The sequence below is a fragment of the Larimichthys crocea genome, unplaced genomic scaffold (genome assembly GCF_000972845.2).
Source record: "Larimichthys crocea isolate SSNF unplaced genomic scaffold, L_crocea_2.0 scaffold151, whole genome shotgun sequence".
Taxonomy (NCBI): Eukaryota; Metazoa; Chordata; class Actinopteri; family Sciaenidae; genus Larimichthys; species Larimichthys crocea.
The window spans coordinates 75,594-95,274 of NW_020852075.1; the positions used below are offsets into that span (position 1 = coordinate 75,594).

General features: G+C 41.3%; 1 protein-coding gene and 1 long non-coding RNA gene across 2 annotated transcripts in view; one reads left to right on the plus strand and one right to left on the minus strand.

Annotated features, from left to right (window-relative positions):
• The window catches only part of LOC109139602 (potassium channel subfamily K member 10), a 116,177-nt gene that overhangs the window by 71,768 nt on the left and 24,728 nt on the right, over positions 1-19,681 (minus strand). The window lies entirely within an intron of this gene.
• On the plus strand, positions 14,455-17,528 carry LOC113744758 (uncharacterized). Its single transcript, XR_003461802.1, has 3 exons — positions 14,455-16,401; positions 16,645-16,914; positions 17,292-17,528. It is a non-coding gene; the product is annotated as an uncharacterized LOC113744758 (long non-coding RNA).

Below are 19,681 nucleotides of genomic sequence, written 5' to 3' on the forward strand. Positions count from 1 at the left end.
CAGTTCTTACTAACTAACATGTGTATGGCTACTCGGTACCCTGAAGCCATTCCTCTGCACAGGATTACAGCTTCAGCAGTTTCTAAGGCTCTAATTACGTTCTTCACTGTGTTTGGCCGTCACGGGTTGTTCAGGAAAAATTTCATATCCCGTGTCTTTTCTTTTCTCTTCTGCCTGGTTCGAGGCGTAAATTGAAACTTTTCCTGGCGAGTTATTACAAGAGTTTATGCAAGAATTTTGCTACAGTTGTGGCCCCTTTACTAACTTGCTTACCCCTAAGGTCCCATTTGTTGGACTGATGTGTATCAGTTTGCCTTTGAGAGCTTGAAAGCGTTGTTGGCTAGTAGTCCTGTTCTTGTTGCTCCTGTTTTTAGCATGTCTTTTAAACTAGCAGTTAATGCAAGTGATGTTGGTGTTGGAGCTGTTCTCCTTCAAGAGGATTACTTGGGGGTAGAGCATCCTGTTGGTTACTTTTCAAGGAAATTTAACTTGCATTAAAAACACTACTCTACTGTAGAGAAGGAGGCATTGGCCCTTATTCTAGCCCTGGATCATTTTGGTGTTTATGTTTCCACCAGCCAGACCCTAGTGGTCTACACCGATCATAACCCTTTGGTTTTTCTCAACAGGATGAAAAACTCCAACCATCGACTAATGCGATGGAGTTTAGTCTTGCAGGGATTTAATCTGGACATCCAGCATGTGCGCGGGAAGGATAATGTTCTTGCAGATGCCCTGTCAAGGTCGTGAGTGTGGATAGATTAGGTGCTAGCCTAACGGTGAGGTTGCTTTAGAGCAACCTGCTTATGGGAGGGGGTGTTATGTCCAAGGCTAAGTTTTTTCTAACTTCTCTGAATATTCTCCAATCTCAGTTTTCAGGTGATCAGAGGCTCCTCCTCATTTTTTCCCACCTGATCTCTGGCACCTGATTGGAAGCCTTTAAGAGCTCTGGGTAGCTCCACCCACTCTCTCTCTCTCTCTCACTGCAGCCCGGCCTGCTGCAACACCACCAGCCTCCACAATTTATCCTTATTTGTTATCCTTGGTTTTGACATTTGACTATAATAAAAGTTACTTTAGCCGCATTGGTTGTTGTTTGTCACCTGTGTTGCTTCCCGAGAGCCGGGGTCGTAACACTCATGAAACACTGTCTCAAACAGTTACACTCCCACCAAATTACTATGATTTATAATGACCTTTAACCTCGACTAAATCTAGTAACTTCTCAAACAATACACAAACAAGTATGAGAGAAGAACTCTGAGATCAAGAATGGTTTGTATCTCTCAACACAAATACAGGTTACCTGTTTTGGTAACTATGGAAATACCTTTAGTTACTTTCCACTAACTCAACAAGTTTATGAATAGGGCGCTCAATGGATGGATTAGTGAGCCTTTGACCTTCCTTTCCTAGTTTTTTATCACCCATTTGTTTGGTGGCTTTACGCACCAGACCATCATCATTTGCACAAACATTTAATACTCTTCCCAGTCTCCATTCATTGCGAGGAGATCCCTCTTCTCTGAGCATGACAACATCTCCAATCTTAACATTGCGTCGAGGAGAATGCCACTTTTGTCTTAGGGTGATGTTTGCCAAATATTCTTTCTTCCACCTACACCAGAATTGTTCAGACAAATATTGTACTCTGCGCCACCTTTTCTTAGCGTACAGATCTGCTGCCTCAAATTTTCCTGGAGGAGGCAGGGGGACAGAGGTTTTCATAGTGAGCAAGTGGTTTGGTGTAAGTGGCTCTTCCCCTTTGGGATCACTGATGCTGTCTGTGGTGAGTGGACAGCTGTTTATTATTGACATGGCTTCATAGAAAAATGTTCTCAAGGATGCATCATCCAACCTCCCAACACTCTTTGAGAGGGCCCATGTCATAACGCTCCTCACTGTCCTAATCTGCCGTTCCCATACACCTCCCATTTGGCTAGCATCAGGTACATTCATTACAAGGTCACACTGTTTCTCTGCTAAATAAGCAGCCACTCTGTCTTTGTCCATTTCTTTTAGAGTCTTTGAGAGTTTGTTTCTGGCCCCTGCAAAATTTGTTCCTTGATCTAATCTGATCTCTCTTACAGGTCCTCGGATAGCTATAAAACATCGCAAAGCATTAATAAATGCATCCGTAGTTAAATCCTCAAGCATTTCAATGTGAATGGCTCTTGATGATAAACAAGTGAATATCAGACCATATCTCTTACTTTCCTTCCGATCCTGTTTAGTTGGAAAGGGTCCAAAACAGTCCATCCCACAGAATGAGAACGGTGGTGAGGGGTCAATACAGTTCACAGGTAAATCAGCCATTTTTTTTGTGTTTCTGTAGGCCTGCGAGCTCTTCTGCATGGGACACATTGTTTGATTTGATTTGCCACAACCTTACTGCCACCATGAATCCAGTAGCCATTTTCTCTCAGCTCATTCAGGGTTTGACATCTGCCTTGATGCTGAGTTTTTTCATGAAAGTAGTCCAGGATCAGGCGTGTGACAACACCATCTTTTGGCAGGATGGCAGGATGTTTCCAGTCAAGAGGTAGGGAAGCTGCTTTTAATCTACCTCCTACCCTGACGACACCCTCCTGCAGCACCGGATCAAGCTGAAACAACTGATTATTATGTGACAATTTTCCCTGCTTTATCTTCTGAATTTCCTCTTTTAAGGCATCTCTCTGTGCTAGTCTCACCAGCACTAAACTAGCCTTTCTCCTTTCTTCAACTGTTATGAGCTCTGGTAATTTGTCTTTTTGTGCTAGCCGTAGGATTCGAGCTACAACGTTCAATGCAGTCTGCCATCTAGAGAATCTTTTGAATCTGTCTAGGAAATTCTCTTCCTTGACTATACTGATTTGCAGTGCTTGTGTTGTTTTTATCTCAGGATCTCCTACCATAAGCTCTGGATTTGTTTCTGGTGTGACGATTTCTCTCTGCCAGAGGAATTTTGGTCCAGTAAACCAATTGGAATTGATCAAGTCTGTCACCTTGAGGCCTCTGGAGGCATGATCAGCCGGATTTTGATCGGTATCAATATAGTACCACTGGGCTGGATCTGTTGTGTCTCTGATTCTCTGTACTCTGTTTGCGACAAAAACATGAAACCTACGGGCTTCATTAGCAATGTATCCTAGAACTACTTTTGAGTCAGTCTAAAAGTATTCCTGGTCAATTTTGAGTTCCAGCTCCTCTTTTAACATGCTACCGACTGCTGCTGAGACAACGGCAGCTGTTAACTCAAGTCTTGGTATGGTTACAACTTTTGTGGGAGCGACTCTGGCCTTGCCTATGATCAAAGAACAATGAACTTTATCTTCACTCACCACTCGGATGTATGAACATTGACCATATCCATGGCTACTAGCATCCGAAAAGTGATGCAACTCGACTCTTTTAACCTCTCCCAGGGCTTCACGAGCAAAGCATCTTGGGATGTGAAGGTTTTGCAGGTTCTCCAGATCGTTTAGCCAATTTTTCCACTGTGGCTCTAAGTCTTTGGGCAGCGGTTCATCCCATGCTATGCCCTTTTGACACATTTCTTGTAGCACTTTCTTTCCCAATAGTAGAAAAGGAGCAAGGAAGCCGTGTGGGTCAAACACAGAGGCTACAGTTGAAAGGATTCCTCTCCGCGTTGCTGGTTTTTCCTCCAGGGATACACTGAAAGAGAAAGTGTCGCTGTTCACATTCCATTTCACTCCCAACACAGTCTGAACAGGAAGATCTCCATGGCTGAGGTTTACATCATGAACTCCACTGGCTCGTTCAAAGTCAGGAATTGACCCCAAAACTTCCCTGTTGTTGGAGATGAACTTGTGGAGATGCAGTTTCCCCTTTGCACACACAGCCTGTGTCTCTTTCACTAGTTTGATGGCTTTACCTGCAGTCTCCACACTGATGAGGCCATCATCAACATAAAAATGTTTCTTAATGAAGTTGGCTGCAGATGGATACTCTTTTTCATTTTCATTTGCTAAGAACTTCATACCATAATTGGCGCAGCCAGGGGAGGACGCCGCCCCAAAGAGGTGAACCTTCATCCGATATTCTTTTGGCTCTGAATTGGTATTCCCCTGTTCCCACCAAAGAAACCGCAAGTAATTTCTGTCTTCTCTGCTTACATGAAATCTATGAAACATTTTTTCTACGTCACAGATGATTGCAACTGGATGTTTGCGGAATCTACAGAGAAACCCTGACAACCCATTTGTGAGATCGGGTCCTGTCAGTAAGTGATCATTTAGAGCTGTGCCCTCATATTTAGCAGAACAATCAAATACAACTCTAATTTTCTCAGGTTTTCTTGGGTGATAAACCCCTTGATGTGGAATGTACCACACATTTCCGTCCTGGGGCGATTCTTCCGCCTTCTCTGCTTCCCCACCTTCGATGACACCTGCTATAAATCTAATATAGTCCTCCTTGAATTTGGGATTCCTCTCAAGTTTTGCTTTCAGGTGTTTCAGTCGCACCAGAGCCAGGTGCTTGTTTTCTGGTAGGTGTGGATGTGTTTTGAAAGGGAGTGGCATTTCCAGGTGGCCATCTGAGTTCTGCTGTATTGATTGGTTCAAGATCTGCATGAACTGAATATCATCTTGTGATATGGTCTTTTCCCCATAATTTGTGTCTCTGAAGTCAGATTCGAGGACTCTGAGAACAGCAGCTGGTGTCAGTGATGGAAGCTCTTTAACGGACACACGATGGCAAAGACCTGTTACCTCTGTTAACTTAGCAGTCTTTGGTGAGCTCCCAACAATACTCCATCCTAAGTCAGTCCTAATGGCATATGGCTCTTCATCACCACCTGTAATAACATGTCGTGGTGCTAGTGCTCTACAACAGTCATAGCCTATTAAGAGTCCGACCTCACAGTCCAACAACTCTGGCATATCCTGTGCTATAGCATTCAGGTGTTTCCACCTCTTAGCTGTTGCAGGAGTAGGAATATGTGTGCGTTCGAGTGGGATAAAATCTCTGGTGTATGCAGGTGGCAAGTTAACAAAGCTATGTGAGGTAAACCCTCTGACTCTAAGACCACTAACTCTGTCGCTCTGAACAATGGAATCCTTTCCCATTATAGTGGTAAGCTTTAATTTAACTGGCTCTAAACCTGCGCCCATCTTCTTACACACCTCTTTGTCTGCAAAAGTAGTACTACTCTGCGTATCTAACAAAGCATACACCAATGTCTCTGTTTCAGGAGTTGTAACTGATGAGAGCCACACAGGCACTATCATTGATGTGCTCCCACTATCACCTTTGTCTATTGAGCAAGAGAGTGAAGATGACTTTCCTTCTGCCTGCACAACAGCATGGGGAGACGTGTCTGGAGAAGTGCTGCGGTGCTCATGCAACAGTGTTGGATGCTGTTTTTTGCATATACCACAGGTTGCTTTGCTTCTGCAGTCCTTTGAATTGTGTCCTCTCTTAAGACAACCAAAACACAGATTTTTGTCCAGTATGAATCTTTTCTTTTCGTCTTGTGACTTATTAGTGAATGTCTGACATTTGTGAATAGAGTGACTTTCACTACAGTACATGCATTTAACTGGACTTGAAGAACTGAACGGCATATTTACCCTCTCTGATTCATTTGTCTCTCTTGTACTGTTCCCCACAGCGCCTTGTGTTTTCATCACTGTGTTGGATTTTTCTGATTCTTTTGTATTTGTAATGAACACATTAGCTTTTGGCCACTTCATGTCTCTGGAAGGTCTTTCTTCAGGTGACTTCAAGGCATAGAGGGACGTTACAGGGTTACATGCCACATCTGCCTCATAAGCCAGAAACTTGGCAAACTCTTTGAAACTGGGATATTCATGTGTTTCTTGCAGCTGTTTTGTTACTTGTCGATTCCAGCGAGATGTCACCCAATCAGGGAGCTTTTGTAGCACAGGCTTCTGGTTTTGCGTGCTTTACGGTAACGTATTGTGTCACTTCCGGTATCTGTGTTGTTGCCACGGTGCTCTCTGCTCTGCTCACCTGAACAGATTTCCGTATATTTCTCAAATCAGCGACTATCTACTTATCTCTGCACTACTCTCTGACTTGTTCTGTCTGTGCATAAACAGCTCTCTGAACTCTAGTAACTACAATCTGATAGTTTCTCCAGTTTCTGTTAGCCACACTAACTAGCCTAGCTATAGCATGGCGTCCCCTCACTCTCCTCTCTCCCTCCTCCTGCCTCTCTCCTGTACTGTGTGCCACATGTTAAGTTATCCTCGTCCTCCTTTAGTGATAAATGTATTGTAATAAATGTAGTTTATTGGTAGCTTGGAGGCGAGGGTCAGTGAGTTAGAGGCACGGTACCGCACAAACCGAACAGTCATAGCTCAGATAGTTAGCCAGTCCCCTGTAGCCGGTGCGGTACAGCCACAGGTACTTCAGTTAGCCGTCCCCCCGTAGTTCCCGAGCAGCCGGAGGCTGGGTGACTGTTTCGAAGGAGGCATAGCCCCCAAACTGAAAGCCCACGTACCACCAACCGCTCCACCACGTTTCAAACAGATTTTTCCCCGCTCAGCGACACACCCGCTGAGAGGCCAACTCTGGTCATGCAGCTCCATAGTCCAAACGTGAAGTAGCGACACCGGGGCCATAGTTAAAATGGAATCCCGGGGCCAGAGCGGGCGACATCGAGTCTTTTTTGAAAACTGCTGGCTAAGGATAAGCGTAAATACAGTAAGATTGTTTATTCACGTCGGCGGTAATGACACCCGGTTACGCCAATCGGAGGTCACTAAAATTAATGTTTCATCGGTGTGTAATACGCCAAAACGATGTCGGGACCCTCGTAGTTTTCTCTGGTCCCCTCCCAATGTTGACCAGTGATGACATCTATAGCCGCATGTCGTCATTTCACCGCTGGCTTCGAGGTGGTGTCCAGCAACGATGTGGGCTTCATAGACAATTGGACACCTTTCTGGGGAAAACCTGGTCTGATTGGGAGAGACGGCATCCATCCCACTTTGGATGGAGCAGCTTCTCATCTAGAAATATGGCAAGTTTTATTAGCTGACCAAAATCATGTCGACAACCCAAGTTGAGAGGAAGCAGAGCTGCAGTCTTACACGCTTCTCTGCGCCTCCATTAGAGCAGTGGCCCACCCAGTCCTTTAGTATAGAGACTGTGTCTGTCCCCCCCGTGCACCTACATTATTTAAAGATAAAACAAACAGAAGAGGAGTCATCATAAAAAATTAATACAAATTAAATCAAACATCTCCAACAGTCCAAAATAAGAGAATTAATGTTGGACTATTGAATATCAGGTCTTTGTCATCTAAAGCTGTCTTAGTCAATGAATTAATATCTGACGAGGATATGATTTGTTTTTTGCCTCACTGAAACCTGGCTGCAGAGGATGAATATGTTAGCTTAAATGAATCCACTCCCCGAGTCATTATAATACTCATGTTTCCTCGTAGTACTGGTCGGTGGTGGGAGTTGGAGCCATATTTGACTCAAGTCTATTAATAAATCCCAACAACTAAATTAAATCATTTGAAAGTCTTGTCCTTAGCCCACTCACCCACCTGGAAACTTTACAGCCAATTTGTTTGGTTAAAGTATAGCAGCTCCAGGTCCTTATTCTGAATTTTATCTGATTTGCAGAATTTTGCATCAGGCTTGATCCTTAAAACAGATAAAGTATTATGTAGGTGATTAACATTCATGGTGCAACCACAATGATAGTCTTATACTCTCTGTATCTCTCTATTAGACTCAATTGGCTTTTGTCAAAGTGTAAAATAAACCTACTCATTGTCTGAACCACACCTTGATTGTTTCTTCATATGGCTTGAAATTGATAATATAGAGTCTGCCCACAGAATCCCTTCTGTCTGACCATTTTTTTTAATAACTTGAGTTCATACTACCCCGGACTAGAAGCCTTTGTGTAGAAGCTTTCTACAGCAGATGTTTTTATCTGATAGTGCTGTAGTCCAAATTTGAGGAAGTGATTCCTTCAGCATTGAATCAAATGCCTGTCTAACGGTAAAGAGGACTTGTCTACTTCCTTTAGCCACCACAAAATAGACCATCTTTTTGAATAGTAATTACAGGCCTCATTACGGGACAACTCTAGCGCTATTGCAGCACCTCTGAAAAGAAAAGACTTAAACACAGAAGGCTGCACCTGGGTATAGCCGCAGACTCGTAAATGTAAACAAGAGGCACGTAAATCGAAAGCAAAATGGCGTGCCACTAAAACTGGAAGAATTTCATCTAGCGCTGGCAAGATAAATCTCAAAACATCGGAATTGCTCTCCGTAAGCGCCAAGCACCTATTACTCTTCTTTATTGAGAGATATAAGAAGAACCACAGGTTTTGTCTCTTCAGCACGATAGCCGGCTAACGAGGAATCACACATCACTGAACGCATCTATTTCCCGTTTAGTCAAGTAGCAATGACTGTCAATGACTTCTTCTAATGATAAGATTAGATACCTAATTAGAGACAAAATCCATCACCTCTTTCCTCACCAGACATTGATGGACTGCCATTCTGATACAGCAAGTTCTGAAACAGCTTAAAACCTGATATTGTATTGTAACTGTTTTCCCCACATCGACCTTCATCAAATACTTTAATCATTTCGCAGCTAAGCTCATCCTTCTCTCTTAGACTCCATCTCCAACAGTTTGCTCAAGGAAAATTTTACCTGTAGTTAGTAAATTCGTTATTGGATGATTATCGTCACTTTATTATCAGGATATGTACCACAGTCCCTTAAAGTAGCTGGTAATAAAAAAACCCTCTTCTAGAAAGCCCACTCATAACCCAGAGTCAGCCAACTACAACCGATAAAGCCTTCCCTTCTGTCAAGAGATAGAGAAGCTGTGCTAATCACTGGTGTGACTTTCTCTCCATAACAAAGTCGTTTGTGATTTTTCAGTCAGATTTTAGAGTGCTCATAGCCAGAAGACCGCATTAGTCAGAAGTTACAAAAATGACCCCTAATGGCATCAGACAAAGACTCATCTCTGTACTTGTCCTGTTAGATCTTATGCTGCATTTAACACATTGACCCAATCAAAATTCTTTTAGCAGAGACTGGAACACTCGAATTGGCAAATCAAGGAACCGCCTAATCGGTTTAAATCGTACTATTTTTAGACGATCTCCAGTTTTGTTCACGTCAAGAATGAAACCTCCAATCAGACCAAAGTTTTGTCATGGAGTCCCACAAGGTTCTGTACTTACTGTGGACCACTTTCTATTCATTTAATATGATCTTCCTTTTAGGGAACATCCCATTAGGGAATCTTCTAAGTCCAATTTTCATTGTTATGCCTGACGACACCCAATGTATATTTACGATCAAGCCTGATGACAAACCATAGCAATTAACTAACCCCAACATGCCTAAAGGATATAAAAATTGGATACCTACAGATTTTTTTGATGTTAATCAGGACACAACGAAGTTCTTGTATAGTGGACCCAAACACCCCGAAACCTCTTTCTAGAGACTTAGTTTACATTTAGATGGGATCACCCTGGCCGTCCACTCCACTGTAAAGAATCTTGGAGTTGTTTTTTGGTCAGGATTTGTCGCTTTAACCGTCCACATAAAACACAAATTTCGAGGACTGGCATGCTTCCACTTAACGTACACATCTGCTTAACTCAGACGCATTGCTCTAGGCGGATGCCAGCACAACTAGTCCGACGCTTTGTTCCTTCCAAGGCGGACTATTGTATCGCCTTGTGTTATCAGCTGCGCCAATATAGCTCTTAGAACTTTGCAGTTAATTCAGAATGCCTGCCTGCACGTGTTCGACAGGAACCAGATCATGAGATCACATCTCTCCCATTTGGTCTTCCTTGCATTGGCTACCTATTAGACTATAATAGAAATTTAAAATTTCGCCGTACTGTACAAAGCTGCTTCATGGTCAGTCACCATTCTTACTAAAGAGCTCATAATACCATTAAGCCTCATAGAACACTGCGCATTCGCAGGACGCTGGGTTCCTTGGTGGTTACTAAAAGTTTTCCAAAAGTAGATTGGGGAGCCAGAGCTTTCAGCCTATCAGGCCATCTTCTGTGAACAAACTACGTTTCTGGTTTCGGGATCAACACGGTCAACACCTTAAGAAAAGACTGTAGACTTCTTTTTGATAAGCCGTAGTTGGAGGGCTTAGGTCTCCGTAGTTTGGCTCATAGGATTATGCCGGCCGAGGGATTGACACTCCCGGCCACCGAGGGTTATGCCAGCCAGGCACGGTAGTGTTGAAGATGCACAGACACATCTCCCTTACCGAAACTCTCTCTCTCTCTCGCTCTCTCATGCTCTATCTTCTATCTTATCTCACTATCTGCTCTCTCCTCTCACTCTCACTCTCCCCTCTCTGCTCTCTCTCGCTCCTATCTCTATCTCGTAAATCTCTCTAGAATATCTTCTCTCGTCTCTCTCCTGCTCTCTCTATCTATATATATAATATAATCAGTCAATCTTCTCTCTATATATCTCTCTATATTCTCTATATCTCACTCCTCCCTATTATATATACTATATCTTGATATCTCTGCCATATATCGCAATCTCTTCCATGCTTGGACATGTCTCATTAATGCATGTGTACTACCCCAAACGTCCCGACCGGATTTTCCTTGTGCTGCTGTCCCGTCCAGCCAGTTCTCGTGATCGTGGCCTGCTGCTGTGAGTCCGCATGGAACGCCCACTACTATATTATTACTGTCATTATTAAGACCAATCTATTACTGTAATCATTTATCATTCATTATAATCATTGTCATTTGTATCAGTCATTGGTCAATATGTTTGTGGTGGATTTGTTGTCCTGTACAAGGACAATTGCACGTCTGTGTCCGTCCTGGAGAGGGATCCCTCCTGTGGCCTTCTGATGGTTTCATTCGCCACATTTTTCCCTGTTAAAGGTTGTTGTGGGCAAGTTTGTCCTCACTCGAACCGAGGGTCTAAGGACAGAGGGTGTCACTCCGTGTACAGATGTGTAACGCCTCTGAGGCAATGACTTTGTACTTTGGGCTATACAATAAAATGATTGATTTGATTTAGCATCCTCTGATTTTCTCACAAATTTAATAACCTGAAGACCTTAATGTGTGGCATGGCATTGCTGCAAGCAGTCAGGAAGTCACTGTACTGTCTGAGTTTAACAGAGTCTCTCGAACTTATCTTTGGGCAGTTATTCAGTTTTTCTCTGTATGTACGCTGGATTACAAAGGGATGGCCGTAGCGAGCATTCAGTGCTTCCCATGCTTAATTGTAAACTTCTTCATCCTTCCTGTAGAAGCTTCCTTCCAGCACTGACCGTGCTTCACCGCTGATGTATTTCTGAAGGTAAAACAATCTGTCAGCTGGATTTGTGCATCTGCTTTCTATGAGTGCCTTGAAACTAGTGCTCCACTCTATGAACTTGAGTGGGTCTCCTGAGAAGACTGAGGGCTCGGGTGCTGGAAGTCGGGTGAGTGTCATTGTGTCATATAATGCTTGAGCTAAAGAAATGTCTTTGCTTACGTTGTTAGATTGTTCATTGGTCTGATGTAATGGTTCCTCTTTTATCTCTTTGTTTAGACACAGGAGACACAGGAGGACAGTGACTCATACCCACTCCAGGGACCTCATCTGAGCCCGCTTCAGAATAAACTCTCATTTTAGCAGCGATCACTTGAAGATCCCGCTGATCTTCCAGTCTCTTAAGTTCTTGCCTCTGTGCAGCAATTGCCTCATCCATTTCCATTTCTGCCCTTTTGGCTGCAAGTTGTGCAGCACAGTCTGCTCTTTTTACTGTGATGCTTTGCTGCTCTGATGGACATCTCGACTGGTGACTACAAATAGAAGATTTGGGGACTGAGGCACTAAATATTGACTGTGCATATTCTCTGTCAAGCGTCATGTGCAATCTTGCATTTTCTGCCATAGCATCAAAGTCATCTTGCCCCACTTCACTCATGCACACCTTTAGTAGCGCCATCACATCTGCAGTTACTGCTGTGCATGAATCAATCTTACGTCTGATATCTGTGGAAGGTGCAGACTGTGCTCGGACATTCTCGTATGCATCCTTCACTTGAGCCTCTAGCCCTTCTACAGCATCCATCAGGCAACACAAGTCCTCGTCAGAGCACTCATTTTTGAGTGAGGAGCGTGCAGCTCTAATTTGCTCCTTCCATTTGTCATATAACATAACAAACCTATTCTCCTTTTGCGAGGTTTCTTGTTGTTTTAGTTCTAGCATTTTGGGAGTTAACTTTCTCTCCCGTGAGGGGTTTACGGGGTTCAACTTTGGAGATTGGCTCTGTTACTGATACCTTTTGAATTATTTTAGCATTGATATCATCAATAAGTGTCTTTAGTCTCTCTATTTCAGCTTAATCTATTTGAAATTTTAACCGTTCATTCAATCTTGCTAACTCTGCTTGAAGGGACTCAACATGTTCACTAAGACCCTCACATTGTGGTTTTTCACTATGGACTGACATAGCACTGAAATAGAAATGTTAAACTCTTAAGTCAAAACCCACAGGAAATTCATATAATATTAAGCAGGGACATTTAGCATTACTCTCAAACCTCTGCTGCTTAAGAGTTCAGCTTGTTCAACCTTTAAAATATACAGTTGCAGGTTGGTACTCTCAAATCAAAGGATTATTGCAGAACTGTTCTCGTCTGCCTGAGGCGGGAGAACATGCCAGCTGAAGCCAGGTAAGGATATGTGAAGAGTCGTAGCAACCACTGGTTGACATTCCCGTCCTCTCTCTCTGCAGCAGGCCGTAATGGAGTCGGCGCTCCGGTGGTTAGCGATGTCGACGCCGTCCTCTCTCTCCCTCTCTCCAGCAAGCCGTGATGTAGTCGCGTAGCTCCACGGTAGACGCTCTCTTCGTCTCTCTCTCTCTCGTCGGCTCCTGGACGTTCCGGCCACACGTCGCTCTAGCGGTCCTGCTTCCGGCATGCCTCGGACATTTGCAGACATCCCAAGTCTCCCGGAAGTTCCGGGAGTCTCCCTGATATTAACAGTGGCTCCCTGATGCCCGCGAGCTAGGTAAAACATCCCGGATTTTGGATTACGCGAGAGAGATTAAAAAAAATGCGAGTGCGAGCATAAAGAAAAGATAGTACCTCGCGCATCATGCTCGGATTACTTTCAGTTACATTGCGCAGGCATAGGCGAGAGGAGGGGAGGGGGGTGAGCGCGTGAGACTGAGATACAATGAGCTACATGAAGCACCCGTGCATGCATTCAAGCGAAAACTCTGTTCAGCGTGTTCTCGTGTTCAGGGCGACTGGTTGCGAGAGAGAGCGCGCCGATTGGTTTGGTCAGCAAAATACACCAATAAGCTTTCGTTGTGGGAGGGACTTCGATGTACTCTCTCCGACTTATTATTTATCACCCCCCCCCCCATCTCCCGGAAATGACTTTTTGGAACTTGGGATGTCTGCATTTGCAGCTCTAGTCTCTTGCTCTTGGCCATGTTAGCGTTACATTTTCACTCTAGCTACACACGTTCTTGAAAAAGGCCATGAATCATACTGATGTCAAAATTCATCTTTTTTATTTCCTCCTCATTCTCCTCCAACGACGACAAACAATCTTGATACACCCTGACACCGTGAAAACTGAAACATAAAAGTCTAAATGAGGCCAACACAGTACAAAATAATAAACCAAATACAGTCCCATATACAAATAATACACAGGCAAACTACATATGTTATTACTGTCATTATTGCTACCATATCTCCATTACAGTTTATAGTTAGTTAATAATTTGCTGCTGCTGTGTATCTGTGTATCTCTCTCTATTTATCTATCTATCCCCCCTTTTCTCTCTCTCTCTATCTGTCCCTCTCTATCTTTAACTCAATCGATCACGGTGGAAGAGCCTGGGTCTGCCAGAGGTTTCTGCCTGTTAAAAGGAAGTTTTCATGGTGGAATTTTATAATATTATAAAGAGTACGGTCTAGATCTGCTCTGTATGAAAAGTGTCATGAGATAACTTCTGTTATGATATGGCACTATATAAATAAAATAAAATTAAAGTGAATTGAATTTAATTGAATTAATGCTTTGCATATTCAGATGCTTCATTATGTCAACTAAAAAAGCCAAGTCTTCCAGCCATACAGTATCTGGCAAGCAGGCCATAAATAATACATTATAAAAACGAAGCCGCAGACCGCATGAAATCTGAACGTGGGCCGTGATTGACCCCCGGACCAGACTTTGGACATGCCTGCTCTACCTAAACACACCATCCATCAGCAAACTACACTCACAGAAATGAATCATGGTAGAGTTTATTTTTAAGCAAATAAATCTATTATATTTTATAATTGACAGAATTATACAGATTATAATTAATTTCAATACATAAATTTAAAGAATATGAGTATTTAAATAAAATCAATTTAATGTAATTACTTAATACATATTGAAATGGTTTAAATAATCAAAGCTGTGAAACAAACAAGATTTTTTTATTTAAAATGTATGTGATTGGTTTACATACAACTTAGAGGAAGTGAAAACGGGAAACAGGAAATGATGTCCTTATTTTCCGCTAAAAACCATCTTCATTCGACAGACTGATACTTCAGGCTTCATGGTGAGTAATCTGAGTCATCCGTTGTTTACTTACATCCACCTGTGTATTATTCGTGCAGTTTTTATCATACTACATTAATAGCAGTCAATTGATGATCAAATTTATGTAGTTTGAGTAGTTTTATCTTTAGGCCTACTACGTTTTGCGCCTGCTAGCGTTAGCGTTAGCTAGCAATTCACTAAACTTGGTGCGCCATGCGGAGTAGGAAAAAATTCAATCATTGGCGAATTGAAATGCATTTCATTCAAAGCTTTTCGGGTAGGGATGCAAGTTAATTATCGCCGATAACAGGAAATTATTACGTTATTATTACGTTACGCTGAGTGCACCTTGTGCAAAGCTGGCACATGTTTCAGTGTCTCACCCTCTGAGGACGGATTGGGCGGATCCGCCCATCAGAATTTTTTCACATCTGTGAATATCTCCGAAACGGGTTATGTACAAGAGATGTTTTGCACTGAGAAGCGGAGCCATTTTCCTTTTGGCGCCAATGTTAAAGGATTGTGTCGTTTGTTTCGGCGCCTGGTCTATTTTGTGCGCGAGCCGGGCAGGAAGTCAAACACTAGAGAATTTAGTTATCATTAACATGTTAGCAATTAGCATGTATTTAATTCTTAGTTAATATGTTAGCATTAGCATGTTAGCATTAGCATGTTAGTAATTAACATGTATTTAATTCTTAGTGGCTTCTTAGTAGCCACTAGTTTTAGCATTGGCTGCTAATGTTAGCAAATAGCATGTCTTTACAGCTAGCGCTAATGTGCTCGCTGCTCTGCTGTCTCAGTTTGTATAATATTCTTACTTGCTAATTGTCTAGCATCTAGCTTAGTGTTTCCATTTCCCTTTCTATCTGTTTCTCAGTTGTATTGTGTATCCTTGCGGAGAGTTTCTAACCAAATCTCGTTATACAAGTATCTGTACTGTATAATGACAATGGAGTTTCATTCCATTTCAGGTACCTGGACCTGATCAGAGTTTTCCATACCAAAGGTGGAGCTGCAGGAAGACAGATCAAAGCCGTGATGACAAAGACTTATAATGTAAGTATTTTTTGGTCTAACGTAATACACATATGGTTTGTTTGACTCAGCCATATGAGAAAGCTCCTTTGTTAACGGTTTGGAAAAGGATAGGCACTTTCAAAATTACTGTGTAGTGAACAGGCTCAGACCTGTGTGAACTTTAACTATGTGGGGTGAAACCAGGTGAATTCAGGATGGTCAAGGAGGGAAATGTCAGTGACTTGGCTGGCCTCAGCACATGCGTATTAGTCTGTCTATGACACTGACGAGGATGGAATCTTGTAATGTTTGTTTCAGAGTGAAGACATCAATGTGAGGCATGATTGTGTGCTGAGCTGTCTGAGCATTTACCTCAATGAAGACCTGGATGCACTGGTCAAAGAATATGTGGTAAGTATGTCATCCTTCTGTCCTTTATGGTAAATGCTATTAATTTCTCTCCAGGTGTGCCTGATAACATGTGATGTTCATAGACAGAAGAGGTTTGCCTCTTTCCTACTGTCCTTTCTCCTCTACATTGTATCAAAGAACAGTTTCTTATTTGGCTCTTTCAGATATTGTTACTTTTTTCATTTACTTCACAGATCTCTGAATAAAATGGGTTCCTGGTCCTGTATTTTTTATTTTTGTACATTTTAAGTTAGTGTGTTTTGTTGATTCAGTTTTCATTGTTGCAGATCAAAGGCTTCTTTGGATAAAGTGCAGTCTCTTTTGTCTCCCCGGAAATCCTTAAATCTTAAAGGAGCTCGGAACCTTACCCTCAGAGGAGGACTAACCTATGAACATGTAAGTTACTATCTTATGTTTTATGTGCACCATTAAAAATTCACTAAATTAAAGGATTAACAGTATTACTTTTAAGCAATGAGACACGATATGCTGTTCTTTATGGCACATACCCACAAACACGGTAAAAAATGGTATTTTTGTGATCAACAATGCTTTATCATATCTAAATAGTTGATCATTGAATGTACAAATCCATTTATACATAATGTAACATTGTTCTCTGTTTTCTCCATCTTTCAGGACATCGAATGCAGTGAGGCCCAGGCAGACGTCGCAGGGACGACCATTCGAGCTGAGAGTGATGACCCTGATGAACACTTTGCAGATGTCGGTGTGGTCCTGGAAGGGGTAGAAGTTCTCCACAACCTCCAGAGTATCAACCATGCATGCGTGATGCTTTATGGGTTGATCTATGCACTTCATCTAAGCTATCCAAAAAGCTTGAAGAATACATTCAAAGTTCACCAGAAGATCCTGATGGACCTGGAATCGTCCAGGCCTTCCCCCAAAGTACGTGCACTGAAACTCAAATTGCTCAGATGACTCTTTTTTTTGGGGTGGGGTGGGGCAGGGATGGGATGGGATGGGAGGGGGAAGTACTACATATAAGAGCAGGTCTTTTTCAATATATCTTATTATTGCGCTCGTTGCAGCAAATACTTGATTCCACTGAAGTGTTGAATAGTTATTGATACCCACAGAACACAGGGCAGTAACACTGACCAGCTTGAAAACCAGTATTGCTGTATTGCTTCATTAGAGATGGTGTATACTTCAAGGAAAACCCGTTCCTGTCAGGTGATGAGTTAAAACTTTGTTTAACCTAACTTGCCTCTGTTCTATTGAAGCTAGAACATTTTTTATGTTTACGCATGTTCCATCTACAGCAGATGGGTTGAAGAGCTACACTACCTGCTGAGTACTGTCTGTGCCTGTGTCTGGGTGAAGAGAAGAGGTTGACATTTATTAAAAATAAATTTGTTGAATCAACAAGGTGGTCTGATTGTATGCATCATTGAGATTGTTGAATGGAAAATGGAAAAATTAATTAATCACTAAAATACATCAATTTAATGCATTTTGATTGAAAGTATATTTATTATGTATTTCAAACACATTAATCATCTTGAATAGGTAACCTAATAGAAAAAAAATGTTGGATATTAATCATAAAAATACATAAACTTTATGTGTTTTGATTGAATTTAAGCTTAATTGGTATGTATTTCAAACACATACACATTATTCATCTTAAAATAGGTAATCTAATTACTATGCAATTTAAACAAATATACTTTGTGTATTCTGAATACATAATCTGATTAATATGCATTTAAATTCAATACATTTTATTAATACTAAATACATAAACCTGGTGAATATGCATTGCAAATTAATAGATTCTATTAAATTGATGTATATGCATCATGTAAAGTTTATTAGGTAGGTTTATGTTCAAAATATAAAAAAAAATTAAATGGAACTTTTTCATGTAATTATTTTACATAAATCTTAAAAGTTAGAGTTAAATATTTCTGTGAGTGTATGTAACTACCTTTCAGGAATGGCTGCACTGTCTGATGCATCTTCTGATGATGAAAAAATCAATATACAGTTAGAACTGTAAAATTTAAATTGACATGGGCACATATATGGGAACAACTCTTGCCTTTGCCACTGGAATTTCTTCACCAAGAGTATGACATAGGAACTACCTCTAAAATAGTTTGAAGTTACCACTGCAATTAGCTCTGCCCAAAATCCTTTAATTCTTTGATTATGCATTGACCTGCCAGTGATAACACTATGTCTGTTAAGTCCTCTCCTGCAAAGCGACACCAGTGTTTTCCAGTCCATGATCACATCTCACCCTGGTCAGTAATCCAAAGTTCTGAACATCAGCTATGTACAGTTGTGCTCATAAATTTACATACCCCTGACCCCCAGCAGAATTTGTGAAATATTAGCCAATTTTTGGAAAATATGAATGATCATGGTAAAAACCTTTCTTTTATTTAGGGATAGTGCTCAGATGAAGCCATTTATTATTACATACTTTTATGTGCTCTTTTAAAACATATTGATACCTAAAATCACTTAATCAAAACTTCACATGCCCTGATCAAAAGTTTACATTACCCTTGAATGTCTGGCCTAATAATATACACACATGTTGACACACACAGGTTTAGGTGGCTATTGTGGGTAGGTTTCTACACCTGTGACTTGTTGAAATGTGTTTCTTAGCGCTGCACATTTCATCTAAGGCAGCACTGAATTAACTGGATACTGAGCTATGGGGAAAGTAAACAAACTGTCAAAGGATCTTAGAGAAAAGGTATATATTATTATATATTATAAATCTGGAAAAGGATACAAAAAGATCTCTAAAGATTTGAATATGCCAATCAGCAGTGTTTCAAGACTTAGATAAATAAAAAAAAAAAAAAAAAAAAAGTGGAAAAGACCACGGTGACCAACAAAGATTTTGGCCACAACTGGAAGGAAAATTTGTTGGGAAGCAAAGAAAAACCCATAAACAATGGGCTGCATGGTAAAGTCGCACCTAGACAAGCCTCAAAACTTATGGAAGATGGTTATTTGGAGTGATGAGACCAAAATTGAACTTCACACTGTCACAACCACAAACGCAATGTTTGGAGAAAAGTAAACAAGGCCTTCATGAAAAGTACACCATCTCTACTGTGAAGCAGGTAGATCTCTGCTTCACAGTAGGGGGCGTCACAAAAGACTATATACATTATATTACAGTACATTACAGTATAAACATGTAAGGATATGAAAACTTTTGAACAGTGTTTTATTTATTGCATGTTTCATTTAATGATTGTGCCATTCTGTGATGCCTTATAGTTTAATTTGAAGCCCAATAAAAATGTATAAAATATTTTTGTCTTGCTTACTCATGTTTTCTTTATACAGTTCATACAGTTTATACAGTTACACCTTTGAATATGTAGATCTTGAGCTTCCATGTACATACTGTTCACCTGCCTACCTTGGTAGTAGACTGTGTCTTCTTGTGTCTCCCTTATATCATTCAGTGGCTCATTCAGTGGCTCTCCTGTCTCTTCTGAGAGAGGTTTCACAATACAATATTGGGAATGTTGCCTAATAGTTTCTTAATGGTAAAATCTTGTATTCTAACATCATTTGTGTGTTTGGTTAACAAAGTATCATGCTGCCCAAACAAATCTTATGCCAAATAAAAGGGAAGCCTCAAAATCACTCCTTCATGTTGAACTATATTTAAAGC